The sequence below is a fragment of the Idiotropiscis lumnitzeri genome, chromosome 21 (genome assembly GCF_059441095.1).
Source record: "Idiotropiscis lumnitzeri isolate Australia: NSW breed Sydney's pygmy pipehorse chromosome 21, RoL_Ilum_1.0, whole genome shotgun sequence".
NCBI classification, from domain to species: domain Eukaryota; kingdom Metazoa; phylum Chordata; class Actinopteri; order Syngnathiformes; family Syngnathidae; genus Idiotropiscis; species Idiotropiscis lumnitzeri.
The window spans coordinates 3,077,833-3,101,329 of NC_142411.1; the positions used below are offsets into that span (position 1 = coordinate 3,077,833).

At 43.0% G+C, this 23,497-nt stretch overlaps 1 long non-coding RNA gene across 1 annotated transcript; it reads left to right on the plus strand.

The window, feature by feature from the left end:
- Nucleotides 1-2,321: 2,321 nt before the first annotated feature.
- LOC148316467 (uncharacterized) lies at nt 2,322-21,660 on the plus strand. Its single transcript, XR_015840198.1, has 5 exons — nt 2,322-2,516; nt 3,414-3,562; nt 19,492-19,654; nt 19,742-19,839; nt 21,548-21,660. It is a non-coding gene; the product is annotated as an uncharacterized LOC148316467 (long non-coding RNA).
- Nucleotides 21,661-23,497: the final 1,837 nt, after the last annotated feature.

Consider the following 23,497-nt stretch of genomic DNA (forward strand, 5'->3'; position numbering starts at 1 on the left):
ATTTTTTGGGAAAAAAAAAAAACTATGTACAAGTCGCACCAGGCTGTAAACTACAGTTTTCTCTGTTGAAAAAAAATAGTTTAATGCATGTACAGAAAGATTTTGTGCTATTTTCTCACTATAGAGCGCCCCTAGTGGTGAAAGAAAAAATGTTCAAAATCGAGGAAAAAAGCGTTTTCACCCATATTCAATAACAAAATATTTGAGTGTGTCACAATTCAGGTTTGTTCTCCTTTTTGGTAAATCAGGTTAAAATTTGGTAGCAACCGGACAACATCTGTAGTACAAGTTTGTTTTTGAAGGACCTTTTCGAATGCCTACCTCACGCGTGAGGCGTATTTTTTATTTCAAGCACGTTAGACTTTGGAGGTTGCATTTGTACAGAAAAAGCAAATAATCTGATGTCATTCCATTTCGACCTCAGGTCCCCGCAGTACACACTCCCCTTTGTAATCTCTCCTAATGAAACGATCCCTTTTCAAATGTGTGCTGGAAATTAATTTGCAAGGCTCCTGAATGAAGACAATAGCGTCCATCGTGCATGCGCGTCACGTTCATCTCAGAATTTTTTTTTCCCCGCCCGCGGCTCGATCATTGCTTGCAGAGCTAATTCAGATAAAGTGATTTGTTGACTATGACAATAATGTTCTCTTCTCCTGGGCATGTATTGAAGGTAAAACAATGTTCTGTACATATTCTACCTGAGCCCAATCAATGTTGTTGGCTGGATTCACGCTGCTTGGTTTAACTGCTAATTTGCTGTTTTTTTGTGCGTTTTTTTTTTTGCTCTCAAGAGGCGCAATCGGCAGCGTAAACAACAGCAAAAAAAAAAAAAAGCGTGAAATTGGATCACTTCAGACTTCTTCCAAATTTGTATAAAAATCCTTTGATTTCTGCTCACTTTTACGTTCTCTAATCGTCATTCCGGGCTCAGCGTGGACGGCGACACGATGACGGACGGCGGACGCTCGGCAGTCGATGATGGAAAAAAGGTCGTACGTGTCGATACAATATATTTCTTTTTCCGCGCGAAAAGGCGTCGGCGATGATGAGAGCCAAAGGTCACGTGTCATCAAGCTCAGTGAAGGGACCGGGGGGGTGGGCGCGGTGCCCTCTATCTTGAGGCGGCCAACAGCTCATCTGTTGGACCAGATAAAACCACATTTGCGCTTCAGGACCAATTACAATTGAATTCATTCACTGCCATTGACGGATATAAAAGTCACAAAGTGCATTCTTTTCACCTGGGCTCGTAATGAATGAGTTAATGTCGCTATCAATTTTTTTTTTTTGGGGGGGGGGGATTTCAATATCTATTTCAAGTGATATCCAATAAGAATCTGTTTACACTAGGACTGGGTGAATTATTAAATGTTATTGATTGATTGACATAATTTCCTTTGGATGGCAATCTCAAAGTAAATTGTGAAGATGAGAATATAAATATAAACTGATTTGTTGAGATGTTCGAGGGTGGGGGTCGTTCTCAATTTTTGTTTTTTTAAATTCTTATATACAGTCACTGTTTTGCTTGACTTCTTTCTTGTTTTCTCCGCTTCTGGGTCGGAAACCGGTGTTTTTATTGAAGTCAGCTCATGTTCTACTGAGGATTATCAACAAAAGGGAAGCATACAGATTCTTTCAGGTAGAAAAAAAGTCGATCGTGTGGGTCGTGAAGAGAAGTCAAAATGCTCTTAAACAGCTGGCAATATGAGGAGCTTTAAAAATGTTTGGCAATGAATGAGTTCATGATCAACGGAAGAAAAACTTCAAAGCTTGTTTTTCATCGGGAAAAAATCCTAGAAGGGGGGAAATGAAAAGTAAAACTTGAATAATGTCATTGTCCTTTGCTGCAAGGGGGGGGATAAAACATTTCAAATCGGAAATCATACTGTGCAGAACAAAATTGGAGATTGAATTTTAAGGCAATATTGCCCAGCTCTACCTCACGCTCAATACTTTCTCCGCCTGATGTAATTTTTTATTTTTTTTGCTTGCAACACGAAGAGAAAAGAGCGGATCGATGCTATAGCGTGTTTTTTCCGTTCACTTCTGGAGGTCGGCCTCTCCTTCGCTCTTCAAATAACTTTGCGCCTTCCATCGCCCGACGGAATAGATGCTATCATTTAGAAGACAAGAGAGACCAATGGGGGCAGCCTAACGCTAATGACCTTTTATTGTCATCCGGGTGAAATATGAACAATCCGCGACACGTGAAGGATGGATCGCTGCAACCGGATCTTCAAGGGCAGTCATGATAAGCGCTCGTCTCTTTCTAGTCAAACAATGCGGCGTTGTCGGGGTGGGGGGGGGGGGCGGTAAGAGCAGCTCTCTCGTCTTTATCCCGGCATGGTTCTTCTCAGTGGGGGGGGACGTCTGTATGTTCAAATCAAGATTGTTTGCTGACCCTCCGCTGGCTTTCTAGTCTCCTTCGTTCGCACTAAAGTACACTCACGTGGCTTCAAAGTCCCAACAGAAGCAACTTTTCGCTCATCGTTGTGCGGCGTGCAGTCGATGTGAGTAATTGGCAGAAGATGGAGGGTTTTTTTTCTTCTTAAAAGAATCATTTTCCTGTCGCTTGCGTGCGTAAAATCAATTATTTCAGACCTTTGGGCGGCCGTTACTGCGTTAGGAGTCCTCCACAAGCGCGCACGTTGTCAATGTCTCATTTTTCACAAATAGTTATCTTCAGGCACAAAAATCAACAAAATAATTTGAGTATAAGCGCAGAGGTGCAATCAATGTCATCTAAAATATAAGCACAAGACTCGACATGAGCAGATTTTACATCGTAATTTGCGAGTTATTTTGCGCTTCCTTAATACACACTCAATAGCAAATCTTAGCATCTCATTTTTTTTTTCCAGAACTGTGAAGACTGTCCCAAATAACTTCGCTGTGTTGGACACTTTAACATTGCTGTCAAGCGTCTACGTCATCTACGCATGGGACGTGGGCGGTCGAGGCAAGCGCCATGCTACTTGCTCTGTAGCAGCTAGCTAGCATCTAGCTTCGGGTGGCTACTAGCTTGGCTAAACATGTTGCCGACTCGCTCCTGAGGTAGTAATGATTGCCTCCACAGCGGCAAATAAGATACACTTCTGACGGGTGTTGTTCTCTCAAAAGGATGAGGTAGAGTACTTAAAAGAGGACAGAGAAGCTATGCTAACTAAGCTAAATTAGGCAGCTAATCGTGTACACTTTTCACAAAGGTGTGACTGGAACCGAGTTAAAGCAGATCTGACGTGGAACAGAAAAATAGCAAGCAATTTAATTTAAGTGTCTGAGGCGAAAATAATCAAATATAGTGCTACACAAATAGCCCTACACGAATATTTACATCACCTGGGAGGGGTGGCCCAGAAGATTAAATGTATATTCATATAAAATATTTAATGTTTTTCTCATTTCAGATTGTAACTTCATAAGTACTATTGCCGCTTGGAAATTCACCGACCTGATCTGATTTATTTATCCCCCCCCCCAACGCACTCAACCCAACCCAGAGGATGCCATAGCATTGAAAAATCCACTCCACCGATGCAGACAAGACAATCACAGCGTGAGTGACACTGGTAAAGAAATGATCAAAGAATGCTTTTTTTTTTTTTTTTAATCTGTGCAATCAATGAGCATGAGGTGTCAGCGCCCCCACCCAGCGGTGTCAATGAATAATTGGACACCTGCAGGCTGTGGCAGCACCAGAAATAACTATTTTTGTGTTGACAACATCGGTCGCTACGAAGCAGGATTCAGGCCACAGAGATTATTGAAAAATATTTGTAAGTTGTTCACGTACATACCACATTTTGGATGTGTATATTATATTATTATTACGAGAGAAGCAAAACAACTCGTGTGTTAAGGTGAAATATAAACACATTTTTTATTTTTTTTTAGTTCTCATTAGCACAGTGTGTATACTTAACGCACAAAGACCAGCATGGCAAAAATTAAAAAACATTTAAAAAACAAATCAATAACGGTAACAACAACTGAGATTTTTCTCTCCTTTTAAATAATGCAAGTAATAATTTTTGAACGTTACTGCTGCGCAGGCGAGGTAAGGTGTTCCGATCAATAATGTCGCTAACTTCTGTACTGAAGCCTCATTGAAAGACAAGTATGCTCACTTGCCAAATGACTGGTCCCACGTAGAAGAAAAAAAAAGTATTGCACTCCCCATCATTATTTCAATTTTAAAATTTAATTAAATTTTAATAAAATTATTTTTGGGGGTGATAAATTATTAATTTGGGCTAAAATGTCTTTTATTATATTATCTCCATTTTACAAGTTAGCAAATTTAACTCCATAGTATTTTCTTTTTAATAAAAAAAAAAAGTAAATAAGAATGTGGGGGCCTGGTTGGTTAAAAGACTTATGTTGCTTAATAAATAAACAGCAATCCACTTTAACGTTTGGGAGTAAATGGCGCAAGATTGTGGGGTGCAACGAGAAATTCACCATGTGTGAGGGAAATCAAATCAGATGGAGCAACCTTTCTTTTAACACCAGTTGAAATAAATAACACATTGAACACATTGTTTGATGTCGGAAGGGCACGCTCGGTCAACTATGCAGCACAGCTCGGCCTTGAATGCTGAAAGGTTTTATTGCTACGGGAAAAATGTGACACAGGCGCCGAAACTAATTGAAAATGTTGGATCTCCACATTGCGTTTTCACGGCCAAAAACGATGTCGCCAGGCGTGACATGAGCCCCGCTACTGGAATGATGAATATCATCGACAACAGAACACGCACGCCAGCATTTTGGCAAGCCAACAAAAGCGATTAAAAGCTCATGATGCGTTGTTTTTCAACATAGCGGAGCGTATTGTCAAGAAGCGCAGCCATGTTGTGTGAAATGACGACTCGGCTGCTACATTTCTCCAACGATTTTTCTGCCAACTTGCGTACAAATAGTGAGTGAGAGCGGATCAACCACTCACTGAAAACTTGCAGCTTGCCAGCTCAGCTAACTGTTACGTGAAGGATTTGCTAGCTTTCAGTTGCTCCGAAAAACATAGCGCTAGTGCTAGCTAGCTAGCTATTGTTCTTGCTATATGTTTTTGTAAAGTACAATATCATAAAATGCTATTTTCCTCATTGAAAAATATGTTACGATGTATTCATCGGATAATTAAAATAACCCCCTTTCGAGTGTGAACAATCATAAGTGAAGTTCGGTTATTAGTTTGGGTCGTAACATTTCAGCAAAATGTTGATTATTGTTTTCCAAAGTAAAATCAATTATTTGAATCTGAGACCATTTACTGTTGAGAGGCTGACATTCCGTGATTTAGAAAATTGTAAATAAAACAATTTAATGATTATCGAGACGATGATCAATTAATTTGATAATCGATTAGTTGTCGATTAATCGTTCCTCGGGACCACTTTTGGTAAATTCTCTCTGTCTTTAGATGAATCAGGTTTAACGTCTCGAGGGAGTTCAGTAAGATATTGCCTCTTTAAAAATGAGCTCATTTTTCATGGCAAACAACGCGTCGCCACAGCAACAGCGGATCATCTTGAAAATGTTTAGATGAAACCTCCTTCGTAACAAAACAAGCAGATCAATTCTTTAGGAGGAATTCTTTCAAATGTGACCGCCATAGAAGGCTAAAAATGGGACAAATTTGAAAGAAAATTGCACATCCCTCGAGTTGGAATGAAAACTAAAATAGGTGCTTTGGCGTTACGAAATGTCCCGTCCTTATACATGCGATCGTTTCTTTGGCTTTCTTCTGTGGCATAAGTGCAGCGTGAATCACCGTGAGCATCTTTTGTCCTACGTTCTCGCGGCGCTGCCTCCTCTTCGCTTCAAGGTCCCGGCCGAGAGAGTTTTGTGGCGCTTTTAGAGGACACTTTATCGGAGATTTTCACTTAAATCACCGTCACTAAAGCCAGACAGCTGTAAAATGGACTTTCTGTGCCATAGCGCCCGCTTTCATTGACCTTCCCGTGCTTGATAGAAGCGTTAGGAGCCGGCCTGGTTAAAGTGGAAGGTTTTAAGTCATCCTCTCCGACATTGTGACAGTGTTCCCGGGCTCTTATTTCTCTTCTGCCAATCAGTGTCTCCGTCCCACGTCTCTCCTCTAAACTTATTTGCCTTAGGCGCCACCTTCCTCCCGTCCGCTCGCTTCCTTCTCTTTCATTAACCTAATCGCTCACCGTCTGATTTCCCCTCTGCCGTCCTCAGGTCCTTTCCGGCGCATCCCACCGGGGACAATGGTGAAGGTGAGCCAGCCGATTAATGTCCGGCTGATGTACTGTCCCCTTCTGTAGAATGACCTCCATTAGGTCCTAGCAAACCGTCCCACCGCTCACCCACAAAGGCACTCGGTCAAGGGTGGCGTGACGTGGATGGAGAACTGGCACTTTTTTTGTTTTTTGCAAGATCACTTCTTGAGATGATGCATTGATTTTTAGGCAATTTGGGGGAAAAAAAAGTGTTAACGTTCAGTTTGATTTTTGGTCTAACCACTAGAGGGCAGCACATTAAAAAAAAGGGGATAAACTAAAACCTTGATGATTCATGTTTTCGAACAAAATTGCTTTGAAGAGTTAGCCGTCGGATTGTTTGCCTCATCATCCATCCGCGAAGAAATCAAAGCGACTCCGCTTTTATTGGACTGAGTTAAAATTTGAATGCAGCGATGATTCTGCAATAATACACGTAGTGACCGCACAAACGTTTTTCTCGAGACGATTAGCTGGAGCGAGTTAAAAAGTTTTGAGATGAGGTATTATTTTCAATTATTCATGAAGCTGTTCATCAGGGAAGCGCTTGCTCTCCATTACGTTATTGGTTTATGCAAAGCAGGAAACTAACTGGCTGCTGGAATATGGAATTGTGTGAGTGTCAGGAAGTGCGCACAAATGTATTTGGTTGACAAGAAAATGGGGGAGAAAGTGGAAAACCATCCTCGCAACCGGCCATCCATCCTCCTTCAACATAGTTTGTCTTCTTCATGAGGTGCTCGGGTGAGCTGGGGCCAAATAATCCAAAATAATTTCCAACGCAGTGAAGAGCTAGCGCAACAGCGACATTACCCAGAACTGAACGTCGCTCCAAAATTGGCAAAATACTGGCCGGGAAAAGCTGCCAAAAGGCCCACAGCAATATTGAAGGCGCTGCCGTCATTTCTTGCAAGCAGCGACTATTGAATACGTGACAACAATCTCCCGTCCGCTTCATATGTCTGCTATGAGCGTCGGCTAGCAATTTGATCTTATAAAGAAAAACAAACTTCCACTCACGAGTGGGAAAATGTGTTTTGTTCCTTCCCCTCTGTGAAATTTTTATTTCCCGCTAATTGAATCGTACCGGTTGTATGTCACATAAATAATAAATTTGCCCTAACGTGAAAATACCGTCTCCCTCCCCAACTGGTTGCGTGCAGAGAAATCAAAAGTCCTCGTAAGTCCGATAAAAGGATCTTGTTTTAATATCAGGAAGGAACGTATGAGAGGATACTCGCAGAGTCTGACGGCATGTTTCCGACGCGCCTGCCAGGCTGCCGTACGGTACAGTACATCAGAACTTGCGTCATAGCGAGGAAGAGCTCGAAAGAGAATCATCAGATGGGCTTTGATCTCCGCCCCTCTGTGGACTCGCTGGTGATATAACGCCGCAGCGGCGCTCAATTTTTCACGGCAGATGAAATACGGTTAGGCTGACTCCATGCGGCACCGCGCCGGCGTTTCTTTGAACGGACGCGGCTTTGCCCGGTTTGTTTGTTTGTCGGTGCGCTGTCCTCCGCTGCACCTCGCCCGTTACGTAAAGCATAAAGCATTCTCTTTGTTCGCCTTGACGGCGGCGGGCGGGGTTCCCTGGCGCTGAGAGCCATGTAAACGCATTCATTGATCGCCGCTGGAACAGCTGGCAGCTCAAGAGAGAGACTTTGACTTCATCCCCCCCCCCCCCCCCGCCCCTTTGTGTCAGCTTAGTCACATTCTTGCGAGATGACTTGAAGGCATGCGAGGACCTAAGTGGTTTTATCTTGGTTATATATGAAAGAGATCGTTGCAAAATTGAGCAGCTTTCCAAATAATCATCAAAGGTGATTTTCAACTTCACCAGCTAACAGTTTAAATGTTGAAAATGTTCTCATTGTCGTCAAGGTGAAAGCGGAAAAGTTGAGATGAACATTGCAATAATTCTACCACCACGGTCGTAAAAAAATTAGGATATGATAAGTGCATTTAATTTACGGCCTCGGCACTTTTTTTATGTTGTTTATCAGCGATCGTCCTACAGCGCTGAGTGTCTTGTTTGCCATTTTATTTTATCTCCTCGTCTTTCCCCAACGTCACTCGTTCCTTCAAGGTAACCCTTTTTCTCTTTTTCTTCCTCCATGACCGACATTGGCAAACTCCGGAATTAGTCGCGTCTCCCGAAAAGACTCGGAGTTGGCGAATGACACGTTGATCCAGTGGGGCCTCGTGTTGACGTCTCGCCACCCAAGGGAAACGCTCCGGCAGACGCGGGCCATATGCCGCTTCCCGATGGTCGTTTGTTTATCGTGACGTCTCCGGAGACGTCGAGTTCGACCGTGTGTCGGAAGAACCGCAGCTGGGTCGGCCCAGGGGGCGCACGGACGCCTCGGCCCAGCTGTGGACTTCTGTCCTGGGACGCGAAGGTCCCCATGGGGTCGGCCGCTTGGACTCGGAAGATCTTGACCAGGCCCGTTCGAGATCATTCCAAGTTAGAACCTTGCACGTGAGCTTTTGGAGTTCATTTTTAATGTATTGAGCCCTTTTTTTTAGCTTGCACTTGACAAAAAATGTCATTAAAAAAAACTAAAGCCAAAAATAAAACTAAAACAAAGCCTTTGCCCAAAAATAAAAAGCTAACAAATATGCTCTAAAAAACATTAAAACTGAATAAAAAAAAAAAAGAAAAATCCAAAACTATTCCAGCCCTGCAATGTGAAACAAAACGCCGCCAATCCAAGAGACTCTCAATTTTGTGCAAATACTAAAAAATCAATCATGACACAAAAGACAGCCGCATGAACGTCTACCATGTCAAGTATTTCATGCAAAAGTGAGGCCCACATTTGCATGCGTACTTCACTTGACAACCGCAGTCTTTTTTCCGGTGACGTGGCTTGACACCACACTGCTATAATTACAGCAGTGTCGACTGCGATACAAAGAAAAGGAAATTATGTCTCGAGCTTCCCCCGAAATTTCCTGTGCATGCATGACAAAAGCTGCCGAGGAAAGGAGAAAAAAAAAAATAGCAGGGCGGCAAAAATGAAATATGCCGCTCCGTGTTGGCGTTAACGTGTTGGGCTGTCAGAGCGCTGACATTATCGGCGGCGACCTCGTCCGCCACTTGTGTGCTAAGTATACCGCTGCACACAAGTTGCACATTCAGCACACCGTGTTACGCGCCGGATGTCACAAATGTTGGGTGACACAAGATGCTGGGCTGACCTCGCCCCCGGCAGCGTTTGTGACACAATTAGACTCCAGCAAATTAAAAAGAAATCAAATGAAACTCCCCACAACGGCGCAGCTGGCAGGCATGAACAATTTGTCATTTTAACGCAAGCTGAAGGATATTTTGCGAGAAGATGCGGCAAAAAAGGTGAGGAGGCAAACTGTTTTTCCCGCACTTAAAAAAAAAAATATTATATTTAGATAATCCCTAATCCTAAATTAACTTGAACTCTTTAATCCTAAACCCAAATCTTTTTTTTTTTTTTGTAACCATGGGCACCAAAAAAAGGCGTTTGATTTTGAAATAATTCAAGATTAGACTGAATCTCTCATCACAATTCAAATCCTCAACAATAAAACCTATTCTAAAACTGGACATCCAGTTTTTTTTTTTTCCTGGTCAGAACTTTTTTAGCACCTACAAAAAGCATCTGATTTAAAAAAAAATAAAATAAAAAATTATTCTGTCGTCATAACACTGACTGGAAATATGAATCCTAACCCCTTAATCTTATCTCCTACTCCCAATTTTATTTATTTTAAACATCTAAAATAATTCTGTCCTCTTTTTTCCACTTTTTGGGCACCTAACGAAACGGACCTTGACCACAAAAAAAAAAAAACTAAAATCCTATATCGCATATTTTTCATTTATGCAGTTTTGCATTAGCAGCAATCCTTTTCCCCTCATCTGAAAAATGTCAAAAACCTTCACCACATTTCTGCTTTCACCATCTTATCGTTGTCCTCGTGTCTCCCCCGTCGCTCGCCTGTCCCGCCGCGCGGTCGCTTCCCGTCTCCTCACGTTAACGAGCTCCCTAATGTCGTTACGAGCCCCATCAAGGGCGAGAGCCCATAAAGGACGCACGTGTTTAACCCCTGGAGAGAGACAAATGGCAAATAAGCCGAGGGGAGGTCAAAGGTGGCCGCGAGGGTGATGACGACGGCGTTGACTTACAGCAAAAATAATCAGACATTGTTTTTTTTGTTTTTTTTATTGAGACGATGCAATCCACAACCACCCAAATCGATAAAAATCTGATCATAAAAAAGCTCCGACTTGAGTGTACTTAAAAAAAAAAAAATGTCTTTTAATGTGCAGAATGGTGCATTGACTGTCTCTTCTTTCACACATGAAAGGGAATTCCGATAAATCAGAATCCCATAAAACGATGGCATGAAAAAAAAAATGGTGAACCTCGAGGAAATGCGACGATAAATGCTCACGTCATAAACGAATTCTTGTCTCATGTCTAGCTCTCAATTAGCCGCGCTGTTTGTGTCTATTATGTTTTGTTTTGTTTTTTTCAATGAAAAAAAAATAAAAAATTAAAGCAGAGAAAAGAGCTCATTACCGAACGGGGGACGACGCTATCGCAGCCAGCTAATTGGTGTCATTTCGTCGGCAGCGTGGCGGCTAACTTTGAGCCGACGCAGGTCACCAGTAGATTAACTCTATGATGATGATGATGCCATCTGTTTTCTGCTGCTGTCATCTCGGTTCAGTCTTTGGAAAAAAAACCAAACGTAATGGAATGCATCATGAATTGCTTTCAATCACACTCTTTGCAAATCGGCGAGCTCACCGCGTTTTACGATTTTGAATTGGCATTCTTTTCCATTTCCCTGGAATTTTCAATTGCAATGTTTTGGTGATTTTTTTTTTTTTAGTGCGATAATTAATATTTTCTGCTAAATTATAGTGTAGCTTGTACTTTGAGCGACATGGATGTGTTTCTACTGCACTTTGTCTTTTCGCCGATTTCACCTTCCCGCCTTAACGAGCGTTTGGCAAGCGCACACCTCGCTGTACTCGCCGTCCTCCTCTTGCTGCGAGTTCAGGACCAGCCAATTTAGACACCAGACAGATCTACCGAGAGACATTTTTTTATTTGTATTTTTTCACCTCTGTTGCAGGCGTGGGAGGGAGTGTGTGGACGTACGTTCTCTTACAGGGCCTTGAAGCGTGCAAATTCGAAACCAAAAAAAAAAAAAAAATCAGTAATGATGAGCAGTTTTAAGTATTGGGGGGAAAAAAATGAGTTTTACAGTTTGTGTAGCAGAACGAGAGAGGTTCCTTCTACTTTTTTGCCGGTTTAAAAGCTGGAAGCTAATGAGCAGCCGGCTACACGGAGGGCGAAGCGACGGGTCACCGAGCGGGTCGCAAGGCGATATGATTGCGATGCAGGTTGCAGGTGGGAGCGGCTGCTGTCGGATCTGATGGCAAGGGGGCAACCTTAATGAGGTGCGCTCGCCGGGCCTTAATCGCCGCCGTGCACCTTGCTAATGCTCTCTTTGCACGAGCGATCACTCGCACCAAGAAGGCAACCGGCACTGTACAAAAGCCGTTAAAGCTTCCTGAACTCATTTATTCCCAGCCGTTTTCACGAAAGGAAACACCTCAATCACAGCGGGGGGGTTTTCTCTTTTTTGACTGATTTTGTAACGCCTGCACAATATTGTGTTCTAAAGATAAAAACATGGAGCTACGACGCCAAAAAAAAAAAAAAAAAGGCTATGACGTATAAATACGTCTTTGGGAGGCAGGGACTACAATTTTGAAAATGTAAATATACGTCTAATGGATTGAATATTAATATTTCTCCTTTTAAAAGAAAAAAAACAAACGTCAAGCATGACGCACCGTGAAAGACTTTGTTAGCCTCTGATCATTCAGGTTGCGTCGGTTGGCAGCGCTCTCGCGGGAGCCGGTGTCACACGCGGTCGCGGATGCGGTGTCAAAGCTCAAAACGCGCGACATCAAGCGCCACTCACCGCCTTCATGTTGAATCTTGAAGACGCCCGTGTTTCATCCTCGCTGCGGCGTCGCTCCGGAGTGCAGCTCTTTGAATCGCGACGACCCCGCGACATTAAATAGCGGGGCCAATTGTCAAGTCGCCGTCATTTCTTTTAAAAATTAGGAAAAAAAAAGGGGGAAGCTTTTGTAGCACGTGTGTGATGAGCAGCTATTCGCTTCATTTGTGAAGATGTGTTCATACCCAACTTGTCAGCTGTCATGTCGGGAAAAGTGTAACATTTCCATCTCTGTCGTGGAGCTTCGCCGAGAGAGGCTGCGAGCGACGTGAGGTCAGATAATAAGATCTTGGTGAATCGAATCGCTCGACATCCGTCCATTTTACTCTCACGCTTAGTTAAGGAAGTGGTTGAGTTGCACGTGCTAACCACTAGGACACTGTGCTGCTCTGAAAAAAAAAAAAAGGACTTTGAAGTAAGCCCTTTCCGTCTTCTATTTTGTAAAATTAAGATCAGCCCAGAGATAATATTCCGCTCTCTCCTTTCGACTTTCATTTTGAGTCCAGATGCATTTTTTTTTTTTATTCTGGCCGTCTGCAGCTTTGGGGCTTGCCTGCACGGGTCAAACATTCAAATCTGATTCCTGGGAATAAAAAGCCGCAATCCCCAACACGTTTTGGTTGAAGCGCTGAAGTATGTCGAGGGGCTACATGTCCACCGATGAGACTTAACTAAAACTTTGGAACGAAACATGACAAAATGCTCCCGAATAATTCAAAAGTGACACAAGTAGTGAGCTCCCATCAGATTATCGTATTGATTTCTTTTGTCTGACTCAAGCCCACCTCGTCAAATTAGGCTTTTGCGCTCCTCGAGGACGCTGCGGGAGGGGCGCGGGCTGTTTTCCGCCCGGAATTACGGAAATCAAAATTGTTCTTCTGGTCCACGGAGGCCTCACTGCTAAAAGACGTTGGTTGTTTAAAAAAAAAAAAAAGAAAGTAGTGACGAGCACATGGAGCTAGCGCTAGAAGCTAACTTGAAAACAGTGAAGGAACAGAAAAAAATAAAAAAAGACTTTCCAAGTGACTAATTTTGCTGCTCGATGAGATTTCAAGCACTTTGGACAAGGTCGGGACGTTCGGGTTGACGGCGGCGGCAAAATGACAAGTTGCGCTGTAACGCTCGGAAGCAGCGGGGGTTAATTGCCGGGATTCCTCGCCGCCGCCGTCGCCGCCGCCCTGCACCAGTGACTAATTTAATCGCTTTATTAGGGCAGCTTTCAGTCTAATTAAAGGCCTCTAATCTCGTTTGGCAAATATTGCGAGGTGCAAGTTCAAGGTGCTCCTGTGGGCCGCCCGGGTTGGTCTCGGCGCCATGACGAGCCGACTTTACAAGCGTGGCGTGGCGGTTACATCTGCCACCTATCATGCCACATACAATCAGACTGTCAGACGGCATATTTATTAGAGCGCAGTTGTGCGCTGATACCTTCCACCTTTTTTTTTTTAAATCCACCACGATTACAATCGCAATGAACTCATTTACTACCATTGACGGCTAAAGACGTCAAAAATTGTTCAAGAAAATGTTTCATCGCTAATATCATTTGAAGTACATCGGCCGGATTCCGAAGACTTTGGCGGATTATATTGAGACGGCGACAGTGAGGCTGGAATCTTATTGGATGAAGGAATTTTCGGACATTCAGTGGAAGCGGCGCAGCCCAAAAAAAAAAAAAGAAGTTTTCAGCTTCATGCGTCAAATATTACAATAGAGGTGGTTCATGTCGCTTTGTGCTTGCGATATTGCTTCAACGAACGCTGCCGGAGCTGCGGTTCATCACTTGTCAAAGGAACAGCAAACGGCGCAGCAGGCCAGTCCGCGGGAGTCTCAATCAAGTCGTTCTTGTAACACTCTTCGGCTAATCATTGACTTTGTTCGGCCTTCTGGCAGCTCAGTTGGTGGGAATCATTTTGAGTGGGCATGACAGACAAACTGCCACGATTTGCAAGAAAATTGCAAGTCGTGATAAATAAATGAAAGTTGATGAATTGTTTTTTTTTTCTTGCAGAAAATAATTGAGATGTACTGCATTGAGATATTTGAATCCCTTATAAAAAAAAAAAAAGCTGTGTACACAATCATTTCTATCCCCTAGAAATGATCTGCCATAATTTGTCTATAATCATCCAAGTGTCCTGAAAAAAAAAATTTTTCTATTTAGTTTTTTGGTCTCTTTCATACAGACATCAGGCCGCCGCCATTTGCCATTCTGGCTTTTGCCGTTTTTAAATTGGCGCCGCGTTGCAAAATTGCCGCCTGGCAAGAAGTTCTGCTGTTTGAGAAGCTTTACGGCCATAACGGTGCTCCGACGAGAGCGGCGATAAAGCTTTACGCATAGCGACCTCATCTTGTCGAACATCGTAATCTTCTGCTTGAAGCCTTTGAACAACTTGAAGTCAGTACGGCGAAAGCTTTATCGCTCTCCCAAGTATCGGATCGCAACGGACGGCTTCGTTTGTCTCGGAAAATGTTTCGCCTCTCATCGGAGGAGGCTTAATCGATTTTCATGTGCAAGATACCGAAAAACACGACTCAAATAAACTAGTTTTTAAAAATTAAGGATATTTATATGATCACTCAATATCTTCCCTCACTGCGTGTGGGTCCATTTTTTTCTTTTTTTTTTTTGCAAGCTTTCCACTGCGCTAATAGCCCTCTTAATGTCGTCAAACAATATTATCTCCGTCGACGCCATTTTCTTAATTTATCCAACCGCCGTCGCACAGCCATGTTTCCAGTCCAAATTAAAAAAAAAAAAAAAAGAGGACACCTCGCAGCAGGGAAACGGCAGCGCTCGGCCTACAATTAAAATAACTTTGACACTAATTAAGCAGAATCAAATTAAAGCGCACGGCGCTTCCTCCGAGGAGATTGTGGCGCGCGTAATTGGAAATTTCGTAATGGTCCATTAGGCGGAGCGGCGACGATGGCGGCGGATGGCTGCTGTCCATCGAACGGTAATCTCGATTTTAAAGTTTGTGGCAGAGCGCGTCGTCTTGATCCGTCGTCGACAGCAACGACTGTCGATTGTGATGCTCCTGTCGATTTCTGAAAATGTTTGTGAGGATCGAGGCCTTGTGACAAAATTGTCAACGATGACTTGACAGCTCGGCTGGGTTAAGATCCAGAACCACTTTCGAGTTGCGACCTTGTGTTGCATTTTGTTTTTTTAGGCTTCGGAAATTAGCGTGAGCTCTCAGGATCTGCCTCACAATTTTGGCAGGAGTGTCGTGGTCCCTGAAAAGGTGGGTATACCCGCCCTCATCTGCCGCTGATTGGCTCGAGGGTCCTCATCAGTGACGGCAGCGAGTACCAGCCAATTAGAGGCAAGAAGAGGGAGCGCCGTGGATTTTCCGGGGGGGAAATCCTGTTTTACTGTATGTTGAATATTTTTTAAATTAATTAATTAATTTATTTATTTATTCGTTCATTTGTTTATTTATTTATTTATTTATTTATTTTGCTGTGACTAATTTATTTACTATCACAACATATTTGCTAATCGGATTTCCTGATTTCATCAAATTTTTTGATTATTGAATTTTTTTTTTTTTTTTTAACTAAATATGTGATATTGCCGTCCTGTTTCTTCATCGACTCAATGAAATCAAATTTTCTAAATCTGTTTTACACCAAATACTCCGGAGAAGCTTTTTTTTGATCGATAATCTGGCCTTGACTGCTTTCGATGAGACGGGAGGGGCAAATGCTCGCGTTGTGCGCCCCCCCACCTCCCGCCTTGACTCGTCGACCACGCGGCGAGATCAAGCTCCGTGCAAACAAATCAAAAGTCACGTTGCACTCAAGCGCGGGTCAAGTCAAGGCGCATGGCGGCACGTTTTGTTCACGCGAGCGCTGCGTTTGCGTTAACCTCGACTCGCTCTCGCTTTGCGCACATCCAGGATGATTTAGAATTCAAGCACAGGCGGGAGATGGGAAATGAAAAATTGATTGGAGGGGAGCGCCACGGAGATGATTTCTTTTCAATGTCTTGATTTCCCAAAACGCTTCTGCCCGTCTTTTTTTTTTTTTTGTCTCTCGCTGGAGTTTGAGGCAAAGCGTGACGATAACTTGCACCAAAACATGTTAACGTCTCGAAAAATGCAAAAATATCGGCGGGCTGGAAACCGTCACTCTGGCCATTTGTGTCTTGACCACCTTTTCAAATGAGTGTTTGAAGCAAATCTGAGTAGCGTGTCAAGCCTCGGTTCCAATTTTTTTTTTTTCAGTCTAAAATATGTGCTATGCTTCAATAAAGGTTGTGGAAACCTTGAATGATGATAATCCCTCAAGCAAAAGATGGTCAAGCGCCCTTGGCACTCGGAAAAAACTCCAATCAGGGAGAAGTCGAATCTTCCGGCAGCAGATAACGGAATACGGCGCCAACTCCGCCGCAATCCCGCCCCCCCCGATCGTTTGACCTTGAACCCGGAAGCCTCGACCCCTCCGAGGACGCCGAGTGGTGTTGCCCGACTGCTGGCGCCGTGGGCTCGCCCCGATAAGACGTGATGAATGCAAATTGTTTGCGGCGTGACAGCCTCATCCGTTTACAGGCAAGCCGGCCTTCGCGATTCGGGAGCGAGCGGCGACAAGCGAAAACGCAAATATTCACATGTGCCACAAAATGGAGAGAGCGCACTCGACGACCGCTATCAGATGCCGGCGATATTTTTCTCCGCGTTGGCAAGCAAATTGGAAGTTGAGTCGGAGCAGCAAAGTCGAGTGAGAACCAAGCCAAGCGATAGAGGTGTCACGAATGTCTTTCTAATCTGCTCGCAGACGGATTTATGCCGGCGAAAGCCTCGGCTGATATTCGCCATGGCAACAGTGCCGGGGATTCGTTTTAGGTTTGCTAAAAATAAAAAAAAAAGTTTAATAACTATTCCATCATACGGGTTAATTTTGTTATTCAAAAAAATTGATTTGATTTATTTGGATCAAATTAGGGTTTGGAGCCTGGGTTAGGGTTTCAAGCACGGCTGGAGTTTTAAATGAGGGTTTAATCCGAGGATATAATTTGAAACGACGATTAGGGTTCGAGTTTCAAGCCTGGATTTGGAATTGAAAGTTAGCGTTTCAACGTTCAAATTAGTGTATCAAGCCTCGTTTTCAGGGTAGGGCTTCAAGATCGAGTTGGGGTTTCACATTCGGGTTTCAAGCCTTGGTTCGCATTTCAAGACGGGGGGGAGGCGTTCAAGATTTCAAAGAAGGGCGTCAAAGGGAAGCAAGTCGGGTTTTGTGTTAAGGTTTCAAGACATGATTAGGGTTTTAAACATGGGTTCGGGTTCTAAACAAGGATTGGCGTATGCCATGTTTAAGGTTTGAAATTGGCTTCAGGTTTAAGATGAACATTTTTAAACCAGAATTATAGGATGAAGATTTTTGCGTTAGTCAAGGGTAGGGTTTGAAATTGGGGTTTCAAGTAAGAGTTATGGTTTCAAATGAGGCTGCCATGCCTGGTTTTAGCACTTTGGGTTTTGAATGACGCTTCAAATGTGTGTGTCTCACTTTTCTGTTTTTGTTCAGCAGGGATCAATCCCGTGTCCACTTTGATCGACGACCGACTGAACGAATTTCCACGCGGCGGCAAAATGCTCTCGTCGTCGCGACGCATCCGAGCTCGCGTCGACTAGCAGTTCACGTAAGCGATCATGTCAGCGGCTGCTTCGCGACAGCAGCAATTTCACTGCGGATGGATTAAGAATGCGTGCCGCGCTTCTGCTGCCGAACCGCAGACCACACACGCTCATTTAGCTCGGACGCGGAGAAAGGAACTTGGTGTCAGTTGTTTTATAAAAAAGTTTCAAGCATGTGCTTGTGAGGTTTCTAGCCTGGGTTAGGGTTTCATTTTAGGGTTCCAAATTCTAGAGGTACAAACTAAGGGTTATGGTTCGAGTTTAAAATGTCAAATCAGGGTTTTTAGTCTGTGTTAGGGTCTCAAGGAAGAGTTGGGCTTTAAAAGTTGCGTTTCAAGTCAGGGTGAGGTTTTCAAGATGACGTCAGGGTTTCAAAACCTTTTTTGAAAGTCCGAATTGTGGTTTTAGATTTGCCTTTCAAAGTAGGGTTTCAAGTCACAGAAGTGATTTTAAGATTGGGATTCATGTTCAGGTTCGAAGCCTGGTTAGGGCTTCAATGAAGACTATTTGGGTTTCAAGTCAAACAAAAGTGAGCATTTCAAATCTGGGTTACGGTTTCAACTCATTTGAATTCCAACCTCAGACCTATTTTGACTTTGGCAATAGGAAGTTATCAGCACTTCCTCGACACGCCACCCTGACATATGGGGACGCTCACCGTGGCAATTAATGAGGAATTAGCATCGCATCAATATTAAAAGGAAAAGAAAGATGCTAATGGGCTGCAATTGGTTGAAATATTCAGCGAGAGGAGCGCCATTTGTGCGATGGGGGACCGTGGCATCTCTTCTACCGGGAGACAAGGCGGCAATCCCGACTGACTCGGACGTCACTGAGGGGGCGGCTCGTGAAACTTTAATGGGGGCTCATCGTTACGCATAAACCGAGTGCTCCTAAATGACGACCCTCGCTCGCTCGCTCGACCCGGTGTCCTGAATAAATCATTTCCTGTCAGGGGACCGCAAAGTCTTCTTCGACGCCGGGATCTCCGAGAGGTTCCTGAAGAAAACCCTCATTACAGAGCTGGCGGAAAACATCGGGGAGCGATTGCTCTGGCCTGGATGCTTATATATTAACGGCCAATGCGTCGTATTCTGTGAGCTTTTTAAAACAAAATGCAGTCGCCTTGAGATATGAATAAAATAACTTTGGGGATTTTTGAGAAGCAAGGTGTACTTCAGACTTTATTTTTTTTGTTGCCAAACTTTGAGAGGTCTGTTTGGGAAAAATCAATTCAATTCACTGTTTAATGCCACTCCCAATCCAGGTTTGCAGTATAAAAAAAAGGAGAATTAAATGTTTATTTAAAACAATCAACTGCTTAACTCAATGGTAGCAAACATTGACAAGCTAACAATTAGCTTCAATAATTTAAAAGAAATATGTGAACTGTTTTCATTGTCCGCATGACTGTATTGCACTGCCACCTGGTGGTCAATTCGAGTACGCCACAAGCAGCACAATGAAGTGGATTGCAGCATTAAATCGACAATGCACACAGCGCTCGATTCTTTTTAGTGTGAAATTTGATTTTCATCAAGTACATTATTAAAGAATGATATTTATTTATTTATTTTCAGGATATTACGCTGATGTGTTGCTGAGCGGACCGCAAGTCTTGCCAATGCTTTTCCCCACAGAATAGCGACATTTTCCCCTTTTCCCATTGCACACAATCATGGCTTTGCTCTGCATTCCGTGTCAGTACTTTTCACACCGACAAGCGAAGTGACAAAAAGCAAAGTAAGCCGAGCTTCCTTTCATCAGTCAAGTGTTCTCCTCTTGTCCAGGTTGACACCCACGAGCACCGTCTTCCTTCTATCTCTGCAGGAGCTCAGCAGTCGTCCCGTCACAGATCTGCACCCGTGATTACTCGCCAAATGAGTCTACCAAGGGGGCGTAGCCGAGATCCAAAGAGGGGAAGCGAGGTGACGACTCGTGTTGGCTTTTGAAGATTTTTTTTTCTCTCCCTCTCTCTTTCAAAAACGGAGCATTCAGCCAGAGAAATGATTGCTTTTTATCACCAGCACGCACACATAAAACGCTCCATTCGCTTTTTTTCTTTTTTTTTTTTCACGCGGCTCCAAAGCGTAACCCAAGATATCTGGTTTGAGAAAGCGCCATACAATAACAACAGGCGGGAGGTCGCGGGGTCAAAAGCGGCTCGCAATCGCGCTGCCTTCAGCTGGGGAACTCAAGACGACAAATGTTCACCTGTCAGCTTGCACAAACGGCAACGGCGTCCATTCAGTAACTTGAATTGACTTTTGGGCAGTGCTAAAATTAATAGGAAGCAGTCGCCTTGGAAGTCACCTAAAATGGCTGCCTCAATCCAAAATGTCCGACGTTCAAGTCGATTGGCTTCCATTCACTCAAGGTTGGATTGCGTCGGTGTCAAAGAAGGAATTTGAGAGTCGTCATTTATTTTACTTTATTACGCAATACTTAGTGCCGTTCTTTTTTTATGCACTTGACAAATACCATAATCTAAAAAAAGCTAAAGTTGAAATAAAACGACGCATTTTAGAAAAAAAAATCAAAGCTAATACAAATTAACTGAATTAAAAAAAAAAATAGAAACTAACGATCAAAAATCCAAAAGTATTCTTACCTCGATTTCACCCAATTCGGGTTCCGTTGGACAGCAGTTTTCAGCGAGTCGACATGTCAGCCCAACTTGCATCAACAAGGTGAAATTGATATCGACTTTCTTTTTTTTTTTCTTTTTTTTTTTATACAACTTTTACGACACAGTGTTTAACTCGCTGACTTTGGTCCTCTTGGCTGCGCAGAGGTGTGCGGGAGCATTTGGGAGCACGGCGATAGATGGCGGCGGCAGCCGGGAGATAAGCTTCATTAGAGAACAAAGCCTAATCTCCATTTTAACCTTACGCTTTCCTGCCAAGGGAAGGACTCACGGCGCCCCGAGGCCAGGTGCGGAATACCGATGAATGCCGCCAACCTCGCTAAGGGCTAATGCTAATGCTAATGCTCGCCTCCTTTCTGGGGCTTTCTTGCAAAGCGTGTTCGCCGCAAGGGCTTTGGGGAAGTTTTGAAATGTCCATTTCGTGAGATCTTTGGAAAGTCAAACGAAAATTGGAAATAAAAAAAAAATTAAAAGTTTATCCATACACAAAGAACAAGACAACTTTGCTCACTGGGTGACCTCTTGCGGAAACACTGGTGCAATTTGGAACTCATCAAGGGGAACGTGCGCTTATCGTCTTGTTTTTAATGCGAGATTTTTGGCAACGGCGAGGATTAAGCCACAGTTGAGCAGGTGAAAAATCCCCAAATGTGTTGGTGGTGTCTTCTTTTTTCCCCAGTAAGCTGCAGTGGCTTTGGAAGGTTTGAGCCCCAGATCTGCCGTGTCAATGCGGGCCCACGCTTGCACTGACACGTCTAATCAGCCTTATTATGAGTTCAAGCGGGATGTGAGACCAACATCAAACGTGGGAAAGGGACACACACACGCACACATACACCTGAAAAAAGAAAAAGCTCAAAATCAGCAGAAAGGATCCTTTAATCAGTTTCATTCCTGTTAGCACTTCAGTTAGCATTTTTCTTATTAGCATACTTGTCACTCTACTAGAGCTGGACTGATATGGAATTTTTTTTTTTTTTTTTTTTTAGGTCAATCCCGAATCCGATATATGGAAGCATTTGATTCTGATCACTGATATGAGTGGCTAAAATGTCTTTTTTTGGTCCCATTCACAACAATAAAGATGATTTTAAAACTTTAACTCGAGTGTGAAACCCTCATTTGAAACCAGAACCATATCGCAGTGGATGCCCAAGCGAGGTGGTTGCAGACGGCTCTTTTCTTAACTTCTTGCTCACAGATCACAGCAGGACGCCCGTTCGTTCAACATGCCCGACCATCTCCAGTCGACGACAGACACGCCCTGAAAATGTTGGTGGCCAGAGCGCTGCTGTAAAATCCTCACCTCAGGTTGATGCCGGGGGCAGCCACCCCATTGGCCCTGCACGATGCACGGCAACGTGTACTAAACCATTTACCTGATGAGTGTAATCAAAGCCCAAAAAAAAGCATATGAGAACAGTTTTCATACGTGAACTGAAGATGTCAAATGCCAATCAGTCCTCCCGATCCAAACGGGATGCAAAATCTTCTCCAAACTTGGAATGCAGCGTTCACTCTCAAGATTGGATTCCATTTGTGAGCCCCTGCTTTGAAAACGAGCAAATACACACACGCACGCGCACACACACGCGCACACCGTGAGAGGGGGGTTTTGTGTAATTGAAAATTGCTTTGGAATTCCATCTTCATCCCCTGGCTTCCATCGGCAGGACGTGTAAAATATATCAGCGAAGCGGCTCGCTGATAAGAAAACATGTTTATTCTGCTTAGTATTTATGAAACACCTCCACATGGCTTTTTTTCTTTCCTTCTCCCCCTCGAAGGAATAATCTCCCCTGTTAGAGAGCAGAATAATAAAAAGACGGGGGATGAACGAATGCCACATTCCTGTTGTGGACTTTGGTGGAAATGTGGCATCTTGGGAGTGGTCCGAGAAACTTTTGTTTTGTTTTGGGGATTGTCGACGTGAAGAGCAAAAGGAGAAGGTCAGAAAGGAGACGTCGCTTTCTGCAATGAGGCGACTGGCGTGCGTTCTGACAAGAATTCGGCATTATGGCAGAATTTTTATTTATTTTTTTTTTGCAGGAAAGTTACCAGCTCACAAACAAAAGGGGTGGATCGGTTTTATCATTTTTATTGCTACTCTCATGATCAAGCGTGCTGGCAGTCGTGGGCACATACTGCCCCCGTGTGGGTATAAGATATAACTGCATGTTTAGGAGAATTACAACTTCGACCACATAACAAACACTGGTGAAATTCTTGAGATGTTTTTAAAAAAATGGTTCTTTTGTCTTTTCCATCAGGCCTCCAAGATGACGCATAATAACAGTCTGCTAAGTCAGTGGGTCCGTGTCTCTTTTGGTCATTGGAGTTTATGTTGGGAATCAAACATTACAAATTGGAAAATGACTAGTTATTTCATTTTCATGTGAAAATAGAAACTCAAAAACCGAGATACATTTTGATTTTGTCTCTTTTTTTCTTTTTAATAACCCCCATGTATACTACTACTATACTTGGTGGTCTTACGGAAAAAGCCTTGCCATGCATGGTGGTCTTTAAAAAAAAAAGGGAAAAAGCCATACTCTACATTTTAAAAAAAAAGCCTTACTATAATCTATATATTTTGTAAGTATATATATATATATATATATATATATATATATATATATATATAACTATATATATATATATATATATATAGTTTTATATATATATATATATATAAAACTATATATATTATATATATATATATATATATATATATATATATATAAAACCTTTTCTCCCTTTTTTAATTTCATTTTTCTTTTTTTAAAAACTTTGGTTTTTTTAATCTTTTTTTTTAACTTACTTTACATGGTCGTTTCTCCCCCCCCAAAATGCCTCACTATACATGGTTGTTTTTTTGTATTTGTTTTTTTTTAATAGCCTTAATATAGATGGTCGTTTTTTTTCCCTCAAGCCTTACT